The sequence below is a fragment of the Hemitrygon akajei genome, chromosome 23 (genome assembly GCF_048418815.1).
Source record: "Hemitrygon akajei chromosome 23, sHemAka1.3, whole genome shotgun sequence".
NCBI lineage: Eukaryota > Metazoa > Chordata > Chondrichthyes > Myliobatiformes > Dasyatidae > Hemitrygon > Hemitrygon akajei.
This window is the reverse complement of record NC_133146.1, coordinates 34,970,271-34,993,069: the sequence shown is the minus strand read 5'-3', so window position 1 is coordinate 34,993,069 and position 22,799 is coordinate 34,970,271. Positions and strand designations below refer to the sequence as shown.

General features: G+C 42.0%; 1 pseudogene; it reads right to left on the bottom strand.

The window, feature by feature from the left end:
- Positions 1–15,786: 15,786 nt before the first annotated feature.
- On the bottom strand, positions 15,787–19,201 carry LOC140715087 (interferon-induced protein with tetratricopeptide repeats 1-like; annotated as a pseudogene).
- Between the last annotated feature and the right edge of the window lie 3,598 nt (positions 19,202–22,799).

Here is a 22,799-nt window from a genome sequence, read left to right as displayed (position 1 = left end):
GGGCGCTCGTACTTAAATGGAAGGATGTCGTTCCACCTACACATGCTCAATGGTTATGTGATGTTTGGTCATGCTTAAATTTAGAGAAGGTCAGTTGTTCAATTTCTGAATCTAGTCAAGACTTTCAAACATTGTGGGGACCATTTTTGAACTATTTTCAAAACCTTTGCTTTGCTACTAAAGTACAGATGTTGGCTAATAACATATTTCACTATGTGATAAGGATTTTTTTCCTTTTTCTTTCTTTACCAAACAACTTCGGTCTTGGAAGTGGGATTAGATTCATTTTTTTTTGTATAGTAAAATTATCACATGTTATTCAATGAGATTGTTATTGAATGTTATTCAATGTTATTCAATGAGGTTCCAAGTGTGATTCAAATATAATGTGTTTGATAATTCATCCTTTTTTTGACTTATAATATATAATGAAACATAATACAAAATATTTATTTATTTATTGAGATACTGTGAGGAATAGGCCCTTCTGGCCATTCAACCCATACCGCCCTGCAATCTCCTGATTTAACTTAGATTAATCAGGGAACAATGTACAATGACCGTTTAACCTACCAACCAGTACATCTTTAGACAGCAGGAGAAAACCAAAGCACTCAGAAGAAACACACTCAGCCAAGGAGAGAGCGTGCAAACTCCTTACAGGCAGCGGCAGTTATTGAACCTAGGCCGCCTATACTATGAAGTGTTGTGCTAACCACTACACTACTGTGCCACCCTGTTTTGTTACAGTTCAATTGACAAAAAGAGACGCTGTTGAGTTCCGCTGCTGTTAGGAATCTGCATGTATTCAAATACTTTGAAAGCATTATATTATCATTGGAGCCATGTATTCACAGGTATGATAGCCCAGAAACTGATGCGAACTGGATAAAATTGCATTAGTTGTCATATCCATATGAAATTACTCTCATTGAATGTGGGTTCGGCGTCTCTGGCTAAAACTGAATGACGTAATTCACAAAGAGCACTCAGATATTCATTACTAGAATCAAAATCCAAGGCCATTTCAAAGCATCCAATAGCCTTCACCTTCTCCCCAGCCATCTGGTACGATAACCCCAGCACACCCAAGGTTTTGCTGTTGCTTGGTTCCCAATCAGTTTGCTTTGCTGCAATCTCTCTTAATTTATTGTAACAGGCTTTCCAGTCTTCTTTGCCACGTTGGATTTTCAGTGCCTCCAGAAAATGGCTAATGGCACTTGACTCAGATTTCATGTTGTTCCGTTCAATTAATCCACACTGTCATTTTTCATCAGAGCTTTACAATTTCCAAGCTCAGTAAACTGTTGTAGATTTATTTTGCTTTTTCTGATTCATTAATCTTCAGGTAGACTTTGGACAAATCCTTCTTGCAGAAATTATTGATGATTTTAGTTCAAATGTATTTTTAAGGTTACGCTCACAGTGATGGATCAGTTCATATCTCCGATGAATGGAACATGTGGGGATTTCTGCTGCCCCTGTTTTTAATCAGACAGGAATGTTTGATTTTGTAACATAATCCTAACTAATGGAGTAAGATGGCAGAATTTGGTGGTTCATTCTAAAACTGTGTGCAATAACAATATTGCAGTATCGACATTTCCCTGTTCTCTGTAAAACTTTTCTGCATAGTCAATTCTAACAGTGAGAAGTGATTGGGGAAGGAGCTTTCCACAGGCACAGTACACATAGATCTGTTTGTATATCTAGAGTCTAAGTAGAAGGGCATAATTCAGAAAGAGAATTGAGATACTCTTCATTGCCAGGATCAAATTCCAAGGCCTTTTCAAAGCATTCAATAGCCTCAACCTTCTCCCCAGCCAGCTGGTGCACTAATCCAAGAATACCAAAGGCATTGCGGTTTCTTGAATTCCTCTGCCTTTCAAAATGATATTTGAACTGACTGATCAACTCAGTTCTGTTGAAATGCAGCTCTGTCAGGACAGTCGTTGTCCACTCTGGGTATTTCAAAGTTATTGCACTATGATCCACTAATTTTCATAAACCACCTCCTCTATAATAATCTGTACATAAAGATAAACTGCAAGGAAACGTCCTTTACCTCATGATGTTCGTTGGATGGAAAGCAATTTATGCTCTTTCTCAGTTTGTGCAGTTTTTCTTCTGCTGAGTCTCCGTTGTTGCATCTGATGTTCGACCTGACAACCCTTTATACTGTCCATTACTTCCTGATTATCACTAGAAACTCAAATTCAAAGCCTATTGATAACACTGAGGCAATGAAAAACAATTTAGAAGCATTTTCTGCATCAGCATTGCTTAACCATAGAAATAACAGTTTTTATTAAGTTTATTTTTATTATTTCAATTCATAATTCAAGTCAATTAAAATGTTGCCTACAATATAAGCTGGAAAGTTTCCTATCTTGTCCAGGTATGTTTGGGCATGCTTAGGTGGCACAGCTGCTGCATGGCAGGACAGGTTTCAATAATAATTATTGGATTCAGGACTGTAAGGATGGAATTTAATAAGACTAAGCACAAAAATTTCTATGATGGATGTTGATATTTGAGACAGATTAAGGGAAGCATTTTTGTTGGTCCACAAATCAAACAGATCATCAATGACAGGCAATTTGAAGAATTTCTAGTGGGACTGGAGAAAATCACATGGAAGGCATTCAAGGAAGTTGTTGAAATTTTTCCTGGCATTCACAGAGCACCAAACTACATGCAGTTGGTTGAAAACATGCTTCAAGCATATAAAACCATGAAATGCAACATGTCACTAAAGATTCATTTTCTGCATTCCCATTTAGATTTCTTCCCTGCAAATCTTGGTGCTGTTAGTGACGAGCATGGTGAAAGGTTTCACCAGCACATTGCGGTCATGGGGAAAAGATACCAGGGAAACTGAAATCCATCAATGCTGGCAAATTATTTTTGGACACTTAAGCAAGAAGCCTCAGACACTGAGTATAAATGAAAATCATTAACAAAATATTTTTAACTTAGTTGAACTATTGCAAAGCATCAGCACCATTATGCAATTAAACACATTATATTCAATAAAAGTTAATTTGTTGTTTCTCCAAATTCCTATATGATGCAAGTAATCTGAAATTATATTTGTGTTCTTCTTCAAGCAGTCTATCATAAATTCTGAGGAAGCAACACTTTTGAAAAAACTTGTTGTCCAGTGCTACGTGTCAGCAAAATGCGAGTGTAGTGGGTTGTTCTGAGCATTCTTTTTCAACTAATTATAATTTTCCCTGTTTCTGATTGTAAACAATCTACTACAATTCTGGTAATTATCTTATTTCACTTCTCCATATTTACCTCCATAGAACACTACAGCACAGTACAGGCCCTTCAGCCCTCTATGTTGTGCCAACCCATATAATCCTTAAAAAAAAAGTACTAAACCCACACTACCCCATAACCCTCCATTTCTTTTCATCCATGTGCCTGTCCAAGAGGTTTTTAAATACCTAATGTTTTAGCCTCCACCACCATCCCTGGCAAGTCATTCCAGGCACTCACAACCCTCTGTGTAAAAAATCTTACCCCTGATGTCTCCCCTAAACTTTCTTCCCTTAATTTTGTATATATGCCCTCTGGTGTTGCTATTGGTGCCCTGGGAAACAGGTACTGACTATCCACCCTATCTATGCCTCTCATAATCTTGTAGACCTCTATCAAGTCCCCTCTCATTCTTCTACACTCCAAAGAGAAAAGTCCCAGCTCTTCTAACCTTGCTTCATATGACTTGTTCTCCAATCCAGGCAACATCGTGGTAAATCTCCTCTGCACCCTCTCCATAGCTTCCACATCCTTCCTATAATGAGGTGACCAGAATTGAACACAATACTCTAAGTCTGGTCTCACCAGAGATTTGTAGAGTTGCACTATGACCTCTCTACTCTTGAACTCAATCCCCTGTTAATGAAGCCGAGCATCCCATAGGCCTTCTTAACTACCCTATCAACCTGTGAGGTCAACCTGTAAACCTATCAGTTTAATGTTCCCTGCCAGTTTACTCTCACACTTCATCTTACCACTGTTAATCAATATTTCTGCCCTCCTCGGCTGAACTCTGAACTGTTTCCAATCCTCAAGCGGCTGCTTTTTGTTGGTCTAATTCTGTGCTGAATATCCCTCATAGGGCTCACCCTTCTTTCCTTATGTCTTTTTATGCCAATCAGCAATGAACCATTGTTGTAGTTCATTCTTTAAACATCATGCAATGCCCATTCATGATCAAGCCATTGAATAGTTTGCCAATCAGTTGGGTCCTCATAATTTCATTTGTTCAGATTCAGACCCTTAATTTCATTCTGTGACATCACCCAGCATATTAATGAAGAATTCTAATCCGTTATGGCCACCCTCTAAACAACCCATGCAGGACAAAATTGTTAATTATTTTTTCTCATTGCCACAATGCCCACTCCAGGAAGATCTAGTCTAGATCCCATCTCACTTGTTCATTGTCTTAAAAAATTGACTTCTACATTCCTCTTGCACGGTGTTACTGCAAGGAGCCAGATGGTTGAAGGGCAATAACTGTTTTTGAACCTGGTAGTGTGGGACCTAAGGCTCCTGTACCCCCTTCCCGATGGCAGCAGTTAGAAGATTGCATGGCCTGGATGGTGGTGGACCTTGATGGTGGAGGCTACTTTCTTGTAGTAGTGGTTTCTGTAGATGTACTGAATGGTGGGGAGGTCTTTTCCTTTGATGAACTGAGCTGTATCCATCACAGTACAGTAAACTACGCAGCAAGGTGTGGCACCGTATTGAATACCTTCCAGAAATCTAAATGTATTTCCTTTTAATTAACTCTCCTTGTTAATCCTCAAAGAACTTGGAAGTTCAAAGTAAAATGTATTATCAGAGTCCATGCAGGTCACCTTAAACTCTGTCGGTATGCAGGTAGTAGGAGTACAGCCAAATGATCCGACTTACCGAAACGTGCTTTTAGCAAGAAATGATAGGCAATCCTAATTGTAGTGTAGCAGTGGTCTAGTGTTTGGGACTTCTGGAGAAAACGATTATTTGCTAGAGAAAACGTGGCAGGGTTTTCTTCAAACAGGCCTGGTTAAAGCCGCTGACAGTAATTTGAAATGCATTGTGATGGCAGTTTTTTGAAACAGACAACATCGTGCAGTTTTGTGATTGCTTCTTCATAATCAGCCACCAGTTGTATAGTGGGCAAAGTTGCCAAACATATATTCCCTTCTGACTTGGCTTAGTTGTATTAAAAGCTTTCCCAAATGACTGTTTCTTCGTTGATTTTGGGGTTCTGGCATGTTGCCAAAAACAGATGGTAATCTAACTAGCCTTTGTTGTCCAGTTTCTCTTTTGAGAAAACAGGAATGTTACAGGATTTAGACAGATTAGGAGAATAGGCAAGGAATTGGCAAATGAAATACAATGTTGGAAAATACAGGGTCATGCACTTTGGTAAAATAAATAAAAGTGCAGACAATTTTGTAAATGAGGAGAATATCCAAAAATCTGGGATACAAAGGGACCTGGGATCCCTTGTGCAGAACACCCTTAAGGTTAACATGCAGATTGAGTTGGTGGTGAAGAAGGCAAATGCATTACTGGCATTCATTTCATGAGATACAGAATATAAGTACAGGGATGTGAAGCTGAGGCTTTCTAAGGCATGGCTGTGGCCTCACCTTCACTATTCTGAACAGTTTTGTCTCCTTATCTAAGATAAGATGTGCTGGCATTGAAGAGGGATCAGAGGAGGTTTACAAGGATAATTCTGGGAATGAAAGGGTTATCATATGAAGAACAGTTGATGGCTCAGAGCCTGTACTCCTTGGAATTAAGAAGGATGGGCGGTATCTGATTGAAACCTTTTGAATGTTGAAAGGCCTGGACAGAGTAGACATCGAAAGGGTGTTTCTCATGATGGGGGAGTCTAGGACAAGCTTGTACAGCCTCAGGATAGAGGGGCATTCATTTAAAACAGAGATGTGGAGAGAATTCTTTAGCCAGATGGTGGTGAGTTTGTGGAAGTTGTTACCACAGGCAACTGTGGAGACCAGGTTGCAGGGTGTATATAAGGCGACAACCATAATTGAATGACGGAGCAGACTCGATGGGTCAAATTGTCTAATTCTGTTCCTATGTTTTATGGTCTTACGGTCTTATCTGCTCAGCTCACTACTGTATACCCCTTAGCGACAGCTGTAAACTTTATTATATCAGTCACTGTTCACTGAATGCAACCGACTGGGAAAACACAGTTCCCCACAGCGAAACTCAGAAATCATGTCATCTATTCGGAGGTCAAACTCCTTCATGTAATTCTCGCTTTTCTCACCCCCAATCAGCTCCCTATTCTTAAATGACTGAGCACCACAGGATTTGTTTCAAATTATTCTCACATCCTGGGATATCGAACTGAGTGCTCACATACTGTGGGATCATCCCACTCCAGTGGTCTCTGATCCCAGGATCAAGCTAAAGTTCCCAGATCACAAACCTGGGATCAGATCCAAAATCCGTATGCCGAACGGTCACAGTTGCCTTTTCCAGTTGTCTGAAAGTCCAGAAAGAGGTCGCATTCAATTTAACAGATCGAGTTATCCGTGCTCACATCACTGCGACCCTTTAATCTCAAGTAAGTGAGGCTCCCTTCTCTCCGCCCTCATTCATTCACCTCTACACTCGTAATGTAAATCATCTCTCCAGCCACTGGCAAGGCTGGATCAGTTATCACTGGTAACCCTGTGTCCACAGGTGTATCACATTGCTAGCCTCTAAAGAAACTTTTTGTGTACATCCATGGGTGACCAGTATTAACAATAGGTGTGGCCACCAGCTACTTGTCTGACTTGGATACTAATGTGGTCGGACAGAGAAGGCACTGCTGCCTGTTTTGGTGGGTGACTTTCACAGCTTTCTCTTTTTTTGTCGGACACAGTGTCCAACTATGCCCTGATAGGCCATCACTGTAACATACCTTAACCAATCTATGTCTATTTGGGCATTCCCTTGCCAGGTGCCCTATTTGCTGGCACAGAAAGCATGTCCACTGTGTCTTCATAGGAGCTAGATCCACTACAGCCACTTTATGACCTCTCCTCCTCCTCCTCTGATCTATCTCACAGGAGGAATAGGTCAATCCCTCAACTGTCCCCAAATGTAAAATTTCCTGTTGGGTTGAGCTCAGACCTTCATTCTGCATTTTCATGTGGACTGGATCCCTGGATTTTCCAACCGGAATGTTCCTCATATGCGTGTTATTTATGCTCTGCATAATCCATGGCAGGCTCATCAGCTCTCTGAACCACGGGCATTATCATTCCCCAGTTACTCTCACCTCCCCCCGTCACTGCCTCACTTCAACCTTAAAGCATCAATATCTCTCATCGTTACTGTTATTCCCACGAGTTCTCCGTGTACCATCCCGCTCTCCTTGGGCTATTCTGTCCCACTGATTCCTCAGGCATTTCACTTTTACCACACCGAAATATCTTTTGAGTGACCTGGTGTATTGGAGGTGTCATGACTGTCGTGTGACAACACTGCCCATTACCCAGTCAAAAGAAATGCCACCTGCCAATCAAGATTTGCCCCTCCTCGCCCATCAGTGCACTCCTAAGCATTGGCCCCTTTAATGATCCTTGTACTTGACCTTGAGCAAATGGCATTTGTAATCAGCTTAACTCTGCTGGCACCAAGCCGATGGCCCCCCTGTGAATTACCTGGGTGGGACCCTCCAGCCCTGCTGCACTATGAAGGGTGCCACGTGTGCTGGACCCTTTCTCTTTGCCATCCGAGGGATCACCTGCTTCACTGCAGGCTGAGATCCCTGGAACAGCGCTGGAGAAATTACTGGTGAGTTGCACATTGAATAGGGTTGGGAGCGTTGGTTATTGTCCCTAAAGGCAGAGAGCTCGTGCCTGCACAGAGTCAAGGGAAAGCGGATATCGTATTGACTCTTTGTCTGTGTGTGTGTGTGTGTGTGTGTGTGTGTGTGTGTGTGTGTGTGTGTGTGTGTGTGTGTGTGTGTGTGTGTGTGTGTGTGTGTGTGTGTGTGTGTGTGTGTGTGCGCGCGCACAAAATCCAGTTGTGGTATAATAGCTGATTGATATTGGACGGTGCCTTTCCAAAGTGATACTTGTATTGATTGAACAGGGTGTCGTCAGGTGAAGGTGACACAGCTCTGGGATGCTACTTTGGCCTGGGTGAGTCCACGACCAGAAACAGAAAGAAGAATGCTGAGAAAATAAAAAGTGCTGTGATTGATTCATCACAAGGGTCTTCAAAGATTGTTACCAAAGTGCGTAACCCGATTATGACAAAAATGGAGAAAAAGTTGAGTTTGTACATTGAGCATGAAACAAAGAAAAAAGCAACTCTTAGTTCCAATCATCTTCGTGTGAAAGCTTTGGAAATTTATGGTTGCCTGTTACGAGGCTAGTGAGGAAGTGTCAAGTGATAATGTTAGCTTTAATGCTAGTAGATGATGGTTTTCTAAGTTTGTGGATTGTCACAGGCTTCACAACTTAGCTGTGCATGGTGAGCAAGCTAGCGCTGACCCTGTGAAGTTGCGGGCTATGATAGCTGAGTTAGGCATCAGACCGAAGCAGGTGTTTAATGCAGATGAGGCCGGGCTTTTTTGGAAGTGTATGCCGAAATGCACTGACATAAGTAAGGCAGAAAAGACTGCATTAAGTTAACTTCCTATGATTTATTACATTGAATATTACCTTAAATTGAGGAAAGATAATATGAATGTTGCCTTGTGGTACTGCTTTTGTTTTGTATTGGTATGAAAATGTGAATAAATTAGAGAGAAATCATATTTAGAAAGCCATCCAGAACGCATCCCTATTTTCTCCATTTAAATAATTTTCACATTATGCGTCGACTGCGAGGAATGTATCCCCCGCATATAATGAATATAGTGCGTACAGCTGGACACCTGCTCGTTAATGCAAATATCTGATCGGTCAATCACATGGCAGCAACTCAGTGACGGACCAAATGCATACTCTTGTCTCTGTGATACTGAGATTGTCTGATATCTGACTCTCTCCAGTCTTGGAACTGTTAAGCATCCAAAATGGTACGAGAGTGTTGCAGATACTCGACATGTATTTAACAGAAAGTATTGGATATGTTTATTTGTCTGGTTTTGTTGAAACAAGTGACTGGGCTGTAATTTGTTTAAATGGGAGAAAACTTCTTCCAATGAAAGCTTATTGCCCTGAAATAATAACTCTGCTTTACTTTCAACACAAGCAGCCTGATCTGCCTTTAATGATGTGCCTATGAATGCACAACACCAACACTGTGCTCCAGGTACAGTTATAGTAATGCATTCGGTATGCTTCTGTATCAAGCTTCCGTGCAATGGTTAAAAAATAAATTGAAATACTTAAAATAATACAATAAATTAAAAATAAATATCAATTTACAGTGTTCTGTAACTCATTACGTTGTTCAGAAAGAACGTTCTTTGAATTTCTTTCACAGCTTCAGATGGACTTTTAATGCTGAGTTGATGGAGAAGGGTGCCCTATGTTTTGCTTTCCTGCTCTAACAGATTGTCTGCACATTCCTGATGGTGAATTGAAACTTATCCTAGAAAGCGAAACCAGCTTTTTCTAAGAAATGATGCCATTGAAACAACAATGCAGGCTGATGCAGAGCTCTCAGTATCCAATTACCGTACAAAGGCATGCTGGGGTAGCAACAGTAATAAATAACTTGGCCCATCAGACCCAAACTGATTGGCTGATCCTTTATCTGCCTACATATCATACCTGTCTGTCATCTCAGACAGTCTTTTAACTATTTGTGTTTCCCTGCTTTTTCCCTTCCCGGAGTTCTGTGGAAGGAAGACAGAGACACTGGTAGCAGTGATGCTCTCAGAGCCAGCAAGGGCCCCTGGTTTCTTGGATACAGCTTTGTAGGTCTCTAATTTGAAATCTGGACTGGATGAACAAGATTGATCTACACTAAACGGCACACACCCCATCACCCCAGAGGGTAGTGTAGCGACCCCTAGAGGACAGTGTAGTGCGGTGACAGAGGCAGTCCATAGTACCTCAACACAGTGCAGTAAGGCCTATAGTGATCTCATGAGCGTAACTAATGTGCGACAAACAGCAGTTCTGAAAAAAAATGGCTTGTCTCTATCGTTCATATGCCTAGAAATTCCATTTCATAGCACAATATTTTTCAAGGATATGAAATAAAATGGATTTAACCTGGAATAAATCATATTTGTTCTCAAATAATACCACTGCATGCATGCACAATGGCCCAATGAAGCTGAATTTTGTTGCCTTTGGGGATCAGGGACTACAGTGTGTGCTGATGCAGAACTGTCTGGATTCAGAGAATTGTTTGTGAGGTCAAGCAGCATATCTGCTCTTACCCCGTCATCCCATCACCCTACCAGAGATTCGCCACCTCCAACGTGATCCCACATCCTAACACATCTTTCCTTCCACCCACCTTCCTCTTTCTGCAGGGATCACTCCCTCTGCGACTCCCTTGTCTATTCGTCCCTCCCCACTGATCTCCCTCCTGGCACTTATTCTTGCAAGTAGAACAAGTACTACAACTGAACCTACACTTCCTCACTCACTACCATTCAGGGCCCTAAACAGTCCTTCCAGGTGAGCCGACACTTCACCTGAGAGTCTGTTCAGGTTGTTTTCTGTGTTCGGTGCTACATGTGCTGCTTCCTGTACAGTGGAGAGACCCGAAATAGATTGAGAGACCGTTTCACCGAGCATCTGCCACAACAAGTGGGATCTCCCAGTGGCCACTTCAGTTTCACTTCCCATTCCAATTCCCATATATTCATCCATGGCCTCCTCCACTGTCGTGATAAGGCCACACTTAAGTTGGAAGAATAACACCTTATACTCCATTTTGGTAGCCTCTAATCTGATGCTGTGAACATTGATTTCTCAAACTCTTTTCTCTTGGCAATGCCCCTCAACAACCACCCACCCCCACCTCCTTCTCCATCTCCCATCCCCTTTTCCCTTCTTTTTACCTCATCTCACCAATCAGCTTACCAGCTCTTTACTTCATCCTTCCCCTTACAGGTTTCACCGCTCACCCGGTGGCTTTCTCTCCACTCCCTCCACCTTTTAAATCTACTCCTCAGGGGCTGGTGCAGACAGGTTTTAATTGAGAGATGTGGAAAGTGGGATTGATCTTCATGGTCTTGGGGAGCTGTACAGCACCAGGTTTACTTTCTTGAGGACTTTGAAAGGTGCAATGAACTTGGGTGCCAAATTTCTAGACTCCTCCCGGAGAGACAAGGCCTGAGTGGACAGCCAGACATTTTGCCCAGGCTGAAAAGTGGGTCCCTGTCTTCTCCTTCAGTTTGCCTAGGATTCCACCTTCCGGGTAGAGTCCAGCCAAATCTCCCTTGCCCAGATCGATTTCTGCCTGCAGAGTGGGATGAGATCTTTGGACCCAGGAACCCCAATTTCGGCCTCCTGTTCTAGAAAGGGTGGCGGAGTATAACCAAACCAGCAGTCTAACAGTGACATCCCCTGCCCTGAATGCTGTAAGGTGTTTGGGTGACCTCTGCCTACATCAAATGGTCTCACCACTCATCAGGTTTTCCTGAGACCAGGCATCTTAGGATTTGTTCCAAATCTTGGTTGACCCGTTTAGTCTGGCTATTTTCTAAATGGAGAGCAACTTCAGAAATCAGAGATGCAAAGGGACTTGGGAATCCTAGTTTGGATATAAAAGCAATGATGTGATGCTGAGTCCTTCTACGGCAACGGTCAGAATGTATTTTGAGTATTGTGAGCAGTCTTGGACCCCATGTCTAGGAATAGATGTGCTGGCATTGGAGAGTGTTCCAAGGGGATTTATAAGAATGATATAGGGAATGAGAGGGTTAATATATGATAAGTTTCTAATGGCTCTGGGCCTGTACTTGCTGGAGTTTGCATGAAGGGAGAATCACATTGAAAAGAACTGAATATTGAAAGGCCCAGAAAACGTGGACTAGGAGGGGATGTTTCCAATAGTGGGCGAGACTTGGCCCAGATGCCATTGTCACAAAATAGAAGGATGTCCCTTTACAACAGAAATGAGGAGGTATTTCTTTAGCCAGAATCCAGTGAATCTGTGGAATTGATTGCCACAGATGGCCATGGAGACAAAGTCATTATGTGTATTTAAAGTGGAGGTTAATAGGTTCGAAATTAGTAAGGGTGTCAAATGTTTTGGGAAGAAGGCAGGGGAATGGGGTTCAGAGCGATAATGAATTGGCTATGATCGATTGGTAATTCAGGCTCAATGGGCCAAATGGCCGTATTCTACTTCAATGTCTTATCCTTTCGTTACAACAGTGTTTTTAGTTTGCTTAGAAATTGGATCATGCCGTCCACAAGGTAGGGTCAAGCCATCCAAATTTGAGACAGCTTATCTACTGATGTCTATTATAAATCCAATACCCCCCTCCCTTTCTCAATCTCACCATCTCTATCTCTGGAGACATCTTATCTACTGATCTCTAAGATAAACCCACAGACTCTCACAGCTACCTGGACTATAGCTCTTCCCACCCTATTACTTGTAAAAATGCCATCCCTTCTCTCAATTTCTCCATCTTCACCACATCTGCTCTCAGGACAAGTCTTTTCATCTAGAATAAAGGAGATGTCCTCCTTTTTCAAAGAAAGGGGTTTCTCTTCCTCCACCATCAACACTGCCCTCAACCGCATCTCTTCCATTTCACACATGTTTGCTCTTACCCCATCCTCCCACCACCCTACCAAGGATAGGGTTCCTCTTGTCCTCACCTACCATCTGACCAGCTGCAACGTCCAGCACTTAATTCTTTGGAATTTCAGCCACATTCATTGGGATCCCATCACCAAGAAAATCTTTCCCTCAACCCCACATTCTTCTTTCCACAGGGATCGAACCCTACGCGATTCCTTGTCCATTCGTCCCTCCCCACTGATCACTCTCCTGGCACTTATCCTTGCAAGCAGAACAACTGCTACACCTGACCCTACACCACACCCCACACTGCCAGTCAGGGCCACAAACAGTCCTTCCAGGTGAGGCGACACTTCTCCTGCGAGTCTATTCGGTCATATATTGTGTCCAGTGCTCCCACTTTGGCCTTCTGTAAATCGCTGAGGGCCAACGTAGATTAGAAAACCTTTTTGCCAAGCACCTACATTCCGGTTGCCACAAGGGTTGGGATCTCCCAGCAGCCACCCATTTTAATTCCACTTCCCGTTCCGATATGTCAAACAATGGCCTCCCCTACAGTTGCGATGAGGCAACACTCAGGTTGGAGGTACAACACCTTATATTTGGATTGGGTAGCATCCAACCTCGATTTCTTGAACTTTCAGTAGTGCCTCCAACACCCTCCCACCAACACCACCTCCGTCACCAGTCCCATCCCCTTTTCCTTCTCTCATCGTATCTCTTTTTTCTGCCTGTCAGTTTGCTCTGATACTCCTCACCCCTTTACTTTCTTCTATGGCCTCCTATCCCCACATATCAGATTCCCCAATCTCCAGCCCTGTATCTCTTTCACCAATCATCTTCCCAGCTCTTTACTTCACCCCTTCATTTCCCGGTTTCACCTATCACCTTTTGCTTCTCTCTTCCCTCCCCCACATTTTATAACTATTCTGCCATTTTTATGCAGTCTTGCTGAAGGGACTCAGCCTGAAATGTCGACTGTACTTTTTTCCATAGATGCTGCCTTGCCTGCTGAGTTCCTGCAGCATTTTCTGTGTGTTACTCATTTTTAGGCAATTGCCCATTATTGTTTTCATCATAATTTTACTCACTTTGAACTTCTTTCTTTTTATTTTCCCTGACTGAGATGGCACCAGGATTTGGAAATTACACTGTCCCACAGAATTTCCAGCCTTCTACGATGAGGGATTCTGAAGGTTTGCTGAAGAGCTGCAGTGACTGGTGTGTTATGGGTGGAGAGACTCACAGTTACACCGAGTGCTTTCAATTGCTGGCCATGTCTCTCTAAAAAAATTGGTCTGGTTCAATGATATGAGGCACTGCCCCCTGAGTCTCTTATGGACAAAGTACAGAACCCTTGCCAACTTTAGTGCTGTAGGCATGATGTTGGGAGGTTCTTCAGACAAGTCTACCACTTCAGCTCATTGACTGAGCCTGGTCCCCTTGGGTTTGTGTCAATCTACCACATCCCCATAGCTCCTACCTCAACACACCTGCAAGTAAATTGGCTCCAGCATAACTTTCAGGAGGTGAATCAAAAAGAGATGAATGAACATGTTAGAGTTTAGATTGGAATAAACTCTGATGGGAGGTCAGGCAGCATCCATGGAAATGCATAAACAGTCAACGTTTCTGGCTGAGACCCTTCTTCATGAATGGAAAGGAAATGGAGAAGAAGCCAGATCAAAAAAAAGGTTTGGGAGGGAGGGGGAACAGTTAGAAGGTGTTTGGTGTACGTGATGCCAGAAAGGTAGGAACAATAAAGGGCTGGAGCGAAAGGAATCCGATCGGTTAGGAGAGTGGACCGGAGGAGGAGGGGACCCAGGGGGAAGTGATAGAGAGGTGAGAAGAGGTAAGAGGCCAGAATGGGTATTAGAAGAAGAGGGAAGAGGGTGGGAAATTTTTCACCCCAGAAGAAGAAATTGATATTCATGCCATCAGGTTGGAGGTCGCCCAGACGGAATGTAAGGTGTTGCTCCTCCATCCTGAGGGTGGCCTCAGGTGGAGAACATGGATGGGAATGTCAGAATGGGAATGGGAATTAAAACATTTGGCCAGCAGGAATGGTCAACATCTGTACCTGCTAGTCTATTCTGTATAAAAATGACATTCCTCTGTTCAGACTTCAGAGCAGTGTGGTGACAGGAGACATGCTCTTCTCCCTGTGCACAAGTAAATGAAGTTTAATTTTTATTTTATTTATTTTATTTAGACATACAGCATGGAACAGCCCCTACTGGCCCAATGAGATGTGCCACCAAACAACACATGTATATAACACTAGTGTGATATCAGGACAGTTTACAATGACAAATCCGCCTGCTGACAGCTTTGACTTTGGAATGTGGAAGGAAAACTGGAGCATCCGGAGGAAACTCACGTATTCATGAGGAGGAATGGAAAAACTGCTTATACACAACATCAGAATGAAACTCTGAACTCCGATGCCCCAGCTGTGCTAACCACTATGCTACCATTGTGACTGAGGAACAAGTGTCCAGTTAATTGGCGTCGACACCTTCTCTCTGAAATTTCAGATGATTGATCCTGAGCTGGTGGTCATATGCTCTCTTTTCTCTTTTCTGTATCTCCCTTCTCATTCTTCCCCACACCTGCAAATTTTAGGGGACAAATGCTCACTTAAGCTATAACCATATCTGATTTCCGTTGTCTAATTGCAGGGTTATCACCTTATCAGCAGCCAAGCCCAGATACATCCCAGGAATGTCTTTTGGCTATCATTATACCAACACTATTGGTCAGGTCAAAGGCATGATCCTTGCACTATACCCTTCCATCTTCTTGTTCCATTATGAGTCCATTGGGACACACAGTCTTGTTTGGAGTTTTGCAGATACTTTGTCCTTGGCTGCTAATTATTACGAATAAAAACTCTAATCCATTTTTTTCTTAAAAATAGTATCTTTTTGAAATCCTTGAATAATTCACAGATCCCCTCTACTGCAACTTGCCAGTCATTCCCCTTCCAGGACACCCCTCCACCACATTCAGCAGGTTGGAATCATGCTGTTAAGGAATTGTTGCTTGCTTTCCTTTGATTGTGTTAACACAAGACCAACCTTTGCTTTGAAGCTTTAATTACCAGACATATCTAAAGAGTATATTTCACCATGATCCTTAAGATACAATCTCAGACAAAAAATCATTCCAGATTTACGCTAATACATCAGAATACATGTGAAAAGTAAAATAAATTCAATGGTTTATAGGTCAAACATCCAATGTGGAAAAATATTTGATTTCTCATTTAACTCCACTTGCTACAATATCCACATCCCATCTTTCCAAAGTCTAGAGAAGCACAACTGAATTCAGATTGCTCAGGGTACTTGAGGAATTAGTATTTTTATAAAAGAAACAGAATAATTAGGAACAGTTACAAATCGAACACTAATGAGTAAGAGAAGGTGCTGAGAGAGTACAACTAGTAAAGCAACACCCTACCAAACCTATCCTCAGATCAGATGGAAATGCATCTTTTAAACATCCCAGTGGTGCTCAGTTACGTAATTGAGAAAGAGCGTTCACATATTCCTCATTGCCAGGATCAAACTCCAAAGCCTACTCAAAGTATTCAGTTGCTCCACCCATGTTCCCATCCAGCTGATACAGAAACGCTTTGACACCAAGAGCCTCGCTGTCTTGTGCATTAACACTAAGTTTCCTATCTGCCCACTTCTCCAAATTCATGCGACATTTTTCCCGTTCTTCTGTGTTACATTCAATTTTCGCTCCTTTCAGGAAGAGGCGAACAGCATTTGTTTCAGATCTTTTCTGGTGCAGTTCAAATAACCCAGCTTCCAGACAAATGCTCTGCATATTCTCTGGACGAATGTCCACTAACTCCACCAATCTAAGGTAAGTCTCCTCTGCTCTGGAATATTCCCCAGTTGTTTTGCAGATGTCCGCAAAGTCCAGTTTAGCTTTAATAAACAACCTTGGACGGTGCTCAAAAGCCTTTTCAAAGTGATACTTGCACAGACGGATCAACTCTGGGTTCTGCTGACATTCAGGATTGCGAGGATATCTGCAACGAGTGTAGTTCAGCTTACTTCAGTAGCACAATCCAAGTTGGTGGTGTAAGAAACCAGAGTGTGGAGTTAAATCTAATGCTTGTTTCAAGAGCTCAATTGCCCTCTCCACAAATCTCCTTTTTCTATAATATTTTGCAGCATAGCGAAGCACATATGGAAGATCAGAGTTCTTCTGCAAAGCTTGTTCAACTAATTCATTTGTTTCCGCATTTTGCCCTAACCTCTGCAGTTTTAGAGCCAACAGCACCATGGCCACAGCATCATCTGGATCAAGCTCCAGTACTCGTCGGAAATACTTCACTGACTGACTCTGACTCTGGGGTTCCAGGCATTGATTCCAGACGAGAAAGTGCAGTCGCATATCCCATTATCCACTCAGTGTTGTCAGGATCTTGCTCCAGAGCCTTTGCAAAGCATTCCTTTGCCTCCTCATAGTATTCACCAGCCGAATTCAACAATGACCATCCCTTCTCCCCGTACACCTCGGGTATCATTGCTGTATAGCGAGGGCCATCACTGAGTGGTTTACAGATCATCTCCAGCTTGTCGAGATAGGACTGGGCCTCGGTCAGATGTCCCATGTGGTAATGCACCCAGGCAAAGTTTCCATAGGTGATGATGCTTCTTCTTTCAAATTCATCTTTGTGGTTCTCCCTCAGAATCTTTTCAGCTTCCTTTAAATTTTGAATTGCTTCCTCACAATTGCCCTGCAGACAATTTAAAAAAGCAAGTTGGTTGTAGGACTGATCTTTATACTTCAAATTCATATCGATAGAATCTTGCAATTTGAACATCACATCTTCCACATCAATAGTTTCCCTCTGTGGCCTCCATGTGAAGTGACACTGCAGCTGATCGAGCTTCTCTTTCAATAAATCTCCCGGTGTGTTGCTGCAAGAGAGAAAAAACGGAATCATGAATTCCATCTCAGATCACTTGGTGCAGGTCTGACATGCAATCCCATAAACAGCAGATTTACTAACTGTATGAAATCTGCCTCTTAAAGATTTTTTATTATGGCATTGAAAACCTGGAGATGCTCAGCCTGTCAGTCTGCATCTGAGGAAGGAGAATGTTTCAGATCAGTAACCCAATATGAAGAATTGATTCATGTGATGAAGATGGAAATGTGTCTCCTGAACAGCCAAGGCAGCTGATCTGTTGCTTTGTTACACTGATGCTGGACTTGGTTTTATTACCAGACGTTGAGCTCTCCCACTATTGCAGACTTTCATTTTTTTGCCAGCAGCCTGAGCATAGCTCCAGATCTCGGTACAGAGAAGTGGTGCTTTATCCCAGACAGCCACCAGTACTCAGACTCAATGTCTAGAAGATTAAGAACTTCAATAACATTAGTGAGATAAAGCTGTATTGTGAAGCCCACTGAAGTCTGGCAATTTACGAGTTACCAGACCAGTTCACAGAGCGATTGCATGAGCAACGTCCCCTGATCCTGCTGCACATTTCTGAAAGAACATAGACCAGCACAGATCATAGAACATGTTGTGCCGACCTTTAACCCTACTCTGGGATCAACTGTGCTTCCTGCTTTCTCCCAAAGGAGATGAATTTGCCCCAACATGGATGCAGCTCCTCCATTCTGTCCTGAAAGCCGCTGGAGGCCGGAAGTTATGACAGTTTAGAGGAGCATGTTCCTCTGGTGTATTACCTCAGTACTGAATTCACCCCATAGGCTCCAACGTGCTCAAATCTACATAGATGTAATGTACGGCAGAGCTGAATCACCTCCTACCTTTAAAGATTAAAGATTAGCTGTCTTTGTCACACGTACATCAAAACATACAGTGAAATGCATCGTTTGGCATCATATCAGATCAGAAAGAATTTATCAGGGCAGGTGACAAGTGTGTCACTATGTTTCCTGCATCAACATGCACACTCACCCTAACCCGTATATCTTTGGAATTTAGGAGGAAGATCTCATAAAATTGCTGCAACTACATGACTTGCAGCTGATTCCTGTGAACCCAGAGGAAATTCTCACACTCAGAGAGAATGTTAAGGAGTTAAGGAATCCCATGAGTAAGGATTATTTATGATCACTTGAACTTACTCTTGGATCTGCAGATCATACAGAACAGAAGGCTCTTCAAAAATCAGGAATCAGATGCAAATCTTGTGTTTAGAGCCATTGTATTGGATGTTAATAACAAAAAATAATAGTAAAGCACTGCAGTTCCCTACAGAGTAACGTAGGGATCACCCTACAGTCTCGTCATTCAACTACCCTGTTAGCCTGTGTGTGTTCACTGTGGGTATTTCAAAGTTATTGCATTATGATCCACTATTTTTGATAAACAACCTGCTGTATAATAATCTGTACATAAAGATGGACTGCAAGGAAATATTCTTTACCTCATGATGTTCGTTGGATCGGAAGCACTTTGCACTCCTTACTCAGTTTGTGTGGTTCTTCTTCTGCTGCGCCTACGATGTTGTGTTGGATGTTCAACCTGACAACCCTTTATACTATCCATTACTTCATCAATGTGAATAGAAACTGGAATTCAATGTCTATAAATAACACTGAAGCAATTAAAATAATTTAGAAGTATTTCCTGCCTGCCAATATAAGCATTGATTTGTCATAGAAATAGTCTACACCTCACCAGAATGCCTGTGTAGTGTGTCACTCTGAGCACCCTTGTTCAATTATTTATAATTTTTTCTGTGTGTAATTGTAAGCAATCTGCAATCCTGGTCATTATCCTCTTTCACTTTTCCATATTTACTATTAGTTTAATGTTCCCTGCCTGTTTACTCTCATACTTCATCTTACATCTGTTAATCAATCTTTCTTCCCTCCTTGGCTGAACTCTAATCCCAATTCTCAAAACTGCTGCTTTTAATGGGTCTAATTCTGTGCTGAATTTCCTTCACAGGGTTGACCCTTCATTCCTTACGTCTTTTCGTGCCAATCAGGAATGAATCATTGTTGCAGTTCATTCTTTAAACATCATACAGTGCCCATTCATGATCAACCCATTGAATAGTTTGCCAATCCAATGGCTCCTCATAATTTCATTTGTTCAGATTCACACCCTTGATTTCATTCTGTGACTTCACCCAGCATATTAATGAAGAATTCTAATCTGTTATGGTCACTCCTTAAACAGCCCATGCAGGACAGAATTGTTAATTATTCTTTCTCATTGGCACAATACCCACTCCATGATAATCTAGTCTCAATCCTGTCTAGATCCCATCTCATCTGTAATTTGCCTTAAAAAAATTGCATCCATGTATTCCTTTTCCACAGTATTACTGCTGTATGTAACTTGTGGTTACATTTGCACTGTTCTGAAACATGGTTTCCAATTTCTCCCTGCATATCATCATTGTGTGTAAAAATGTCATGCTGTCTGCAATTTTCAAGTAGCATTGATATCCTTACAGGTAAATATTGACGAATACCCAACACAACATTCAGTCAACTGAGGATAATTTACAGTGGAACATTCACTTTGTACATTCCTGGTACAATCGTGTTGACACCACAGTCGAGAAAGCTCACTAATGCAAAGAAATCTGGCATATCCCTGTGCACTCTGACAGAATTTTATTGATGCAACATTGACATCATAGTATCGGGCCATATCACAGCCTCTTATGGCAACTGCTCTGCACGAGACCACAAGGAAATGCATTTGTGGACACAGCTCAGCATATCATGGTAACATGCCTCCATCCTGCGGAATGGTCTACACTTGTCACTACCTCAGTAAGGCAGCCAGCATAATCCCCTCCGGATGATCTTCCTTCTCTCCTCTCCCACTCGGCAGAAGACACAAACACCAGAAAGCATGTTAAACCATGCTCAACGGTAGCTCTGTCCTGCTGTTATCAGGCTCTTGAATGGATCTCTCGTACAGCAAGATCAAGCCTTGACCTCACAAAATAAGTGATTATGTTTAGCAGTAGAAGTCAACAGTGACTATCCCATTTCCCCTGTACATCAGCTATCATTGCTGTAGAGTGAAGGCACTTTGCAAATTATCTCCAGAGTGTAGATGCAGGATTGGGTCTCAGTCAGTTGTCGTAAGTGGTAATACATCCAGGCATAGTCTCCATAGGAATTAATATTTATTCTTTCCCATCCATCTATGTGGTTCTTTCTCAGAGCCCCTTTTGCTTTCTCTAAATTTTGAACAGCTTCTTCATAGTTGCTTTGCAAGTAGTTCACAAAATTAAATTGGCTGCGAGGCTGGTCTTGATTTTCCCATCAATCTTTCTTAAATCTTGTAATCTGTATTTCACATCATCTAGGTCAGCAGATTCCAAACTTTTTATGCCATGGTCCAATACCATTAAGCAAGAGTATTTACCTTTTGCGGTGTGCTTTCGCCATACCCACCAGACTGATATCTAATGTAGAAATCAGAGGCACTATTGTAAGACCCCCCTAAATAGCAGCATAGCAGTGATGGGTAAAAGTCTATGATTACTGAGTATTCCTATACTTTTTTCCTGAATCTCTTGCACTTTAAAATGTTAAATCTCTGGAGTTATTTCCTGAAGATTTGTGAAGTAGTGTCCCATTAGACTAATTAAATAGGAAATAAACTCCCAGTCTTTCCAAAAGCTGTAACTAAAACACTCCAGAGACTGATTTGGTCTGGCCTTACTGGTTGTTAGATTGAGTGAGAATGTATGAATGATACAACTTCTACCAAAAAGAGATGTTAAAATACACCTGATGAAACAGTTCTTTCAGAAAGGAAAATAACCTGGAACAGTGTTACCTCTCATTGGCAATTTGAATGAGAAAAATTGTTTTCAACCTCATAGTTGTCGCACGCATTGTTTCTATATCTCCATTTCTGCACAACAGAACACTGGACCTCCATCTCTGCACAAAATATCATTAGTACGACAGCATTACAAAGTTTGGAGTTCAATCCTGGCGTCCCTGTAAGGACTTTTAATGTCATCCCTGTGTAATGAGTCGGTTTTCTCCAGCTGCTCCAATTTCCCCCAAACATCCAAAGACACACAAGTTAGTAGGGTAATTGGTCTTTGTAAATTGTGCTGTGATTAGGCTAGTGTTAAATTGTGAGTTGCTGGACAGTGAGACTCAAAGGGCTGGAAAGGCCTATTCCATGCAGTATTCCTAAATGAAATTGTCTTGAGTCCTGCAGGTTGCCTTCCTGGGTTTTTGAGCATCTGTATTTACTCATCAATATCTTAACTAGAGTTGTTAAGCACTTGTGCTTTTGATTTAATCTTGTCAAGTTAATTGTGCCTGGAACAAGTTTCCTGCAGTCTATCTTTATTTAAAGAGGACTCTCAGTTGTGGCTTAGTGGGGACATTGTGTTGGAGAGGGTGAATTGTCTCATGGTGTTGATCAGTTGTCCCTCTGAAGCTCTGATTCAGGTCTAACCTTTTGTTTCCTTCTCCTGGGGATCCAACTGTCCCTCCACACCTGGTCTAAGGGAATGATCTTCCTGGTCAAATACAGCAATAGCAAATTTCTACTGTGCTCTCCCTGTTTCAATTGCCAGTTGACCAGATAAAATTCAGAAAATCTTAACATTGGCAGCAGCAGGAATGTGTGAATGAGATTCAGTTAAAATTTTCTGCAAGTGTTTAGTGAAAATTGGTGCACTTGTTTATGTTGATAGAAATAATCAATGTGGACATCTGGGCTCCTGTGTTCAGACAAAGTTGGATGTGCAGCAAGATGATGCTCTTGGTGGGTAACATGGTGCTGGAGAGTGGCAAAACGTGTCTGTGCAGCTCTGAAAGGAAACATGAAATATTCCCAATTGGGACTACTACAATTGGAATCTACAATCATGTCTGGTGGTATTTCCGTAAGCAACATTGTTATTAGAGGTTTGTAAAATCTGATCTTCAAAATCAGAAGACTTGTCTGCAGACCACTGGGGTAGTGAGTGCAGTTTCCCTTTAAGAAAACACTCCAGCATGGATGAGTTTCAGGTAACATGGGGCTCTGCGGTTCCAAACCCATCATCCTCCTGGCTAATGTTCACAATTTGGAAAATAAGATTGAGAAC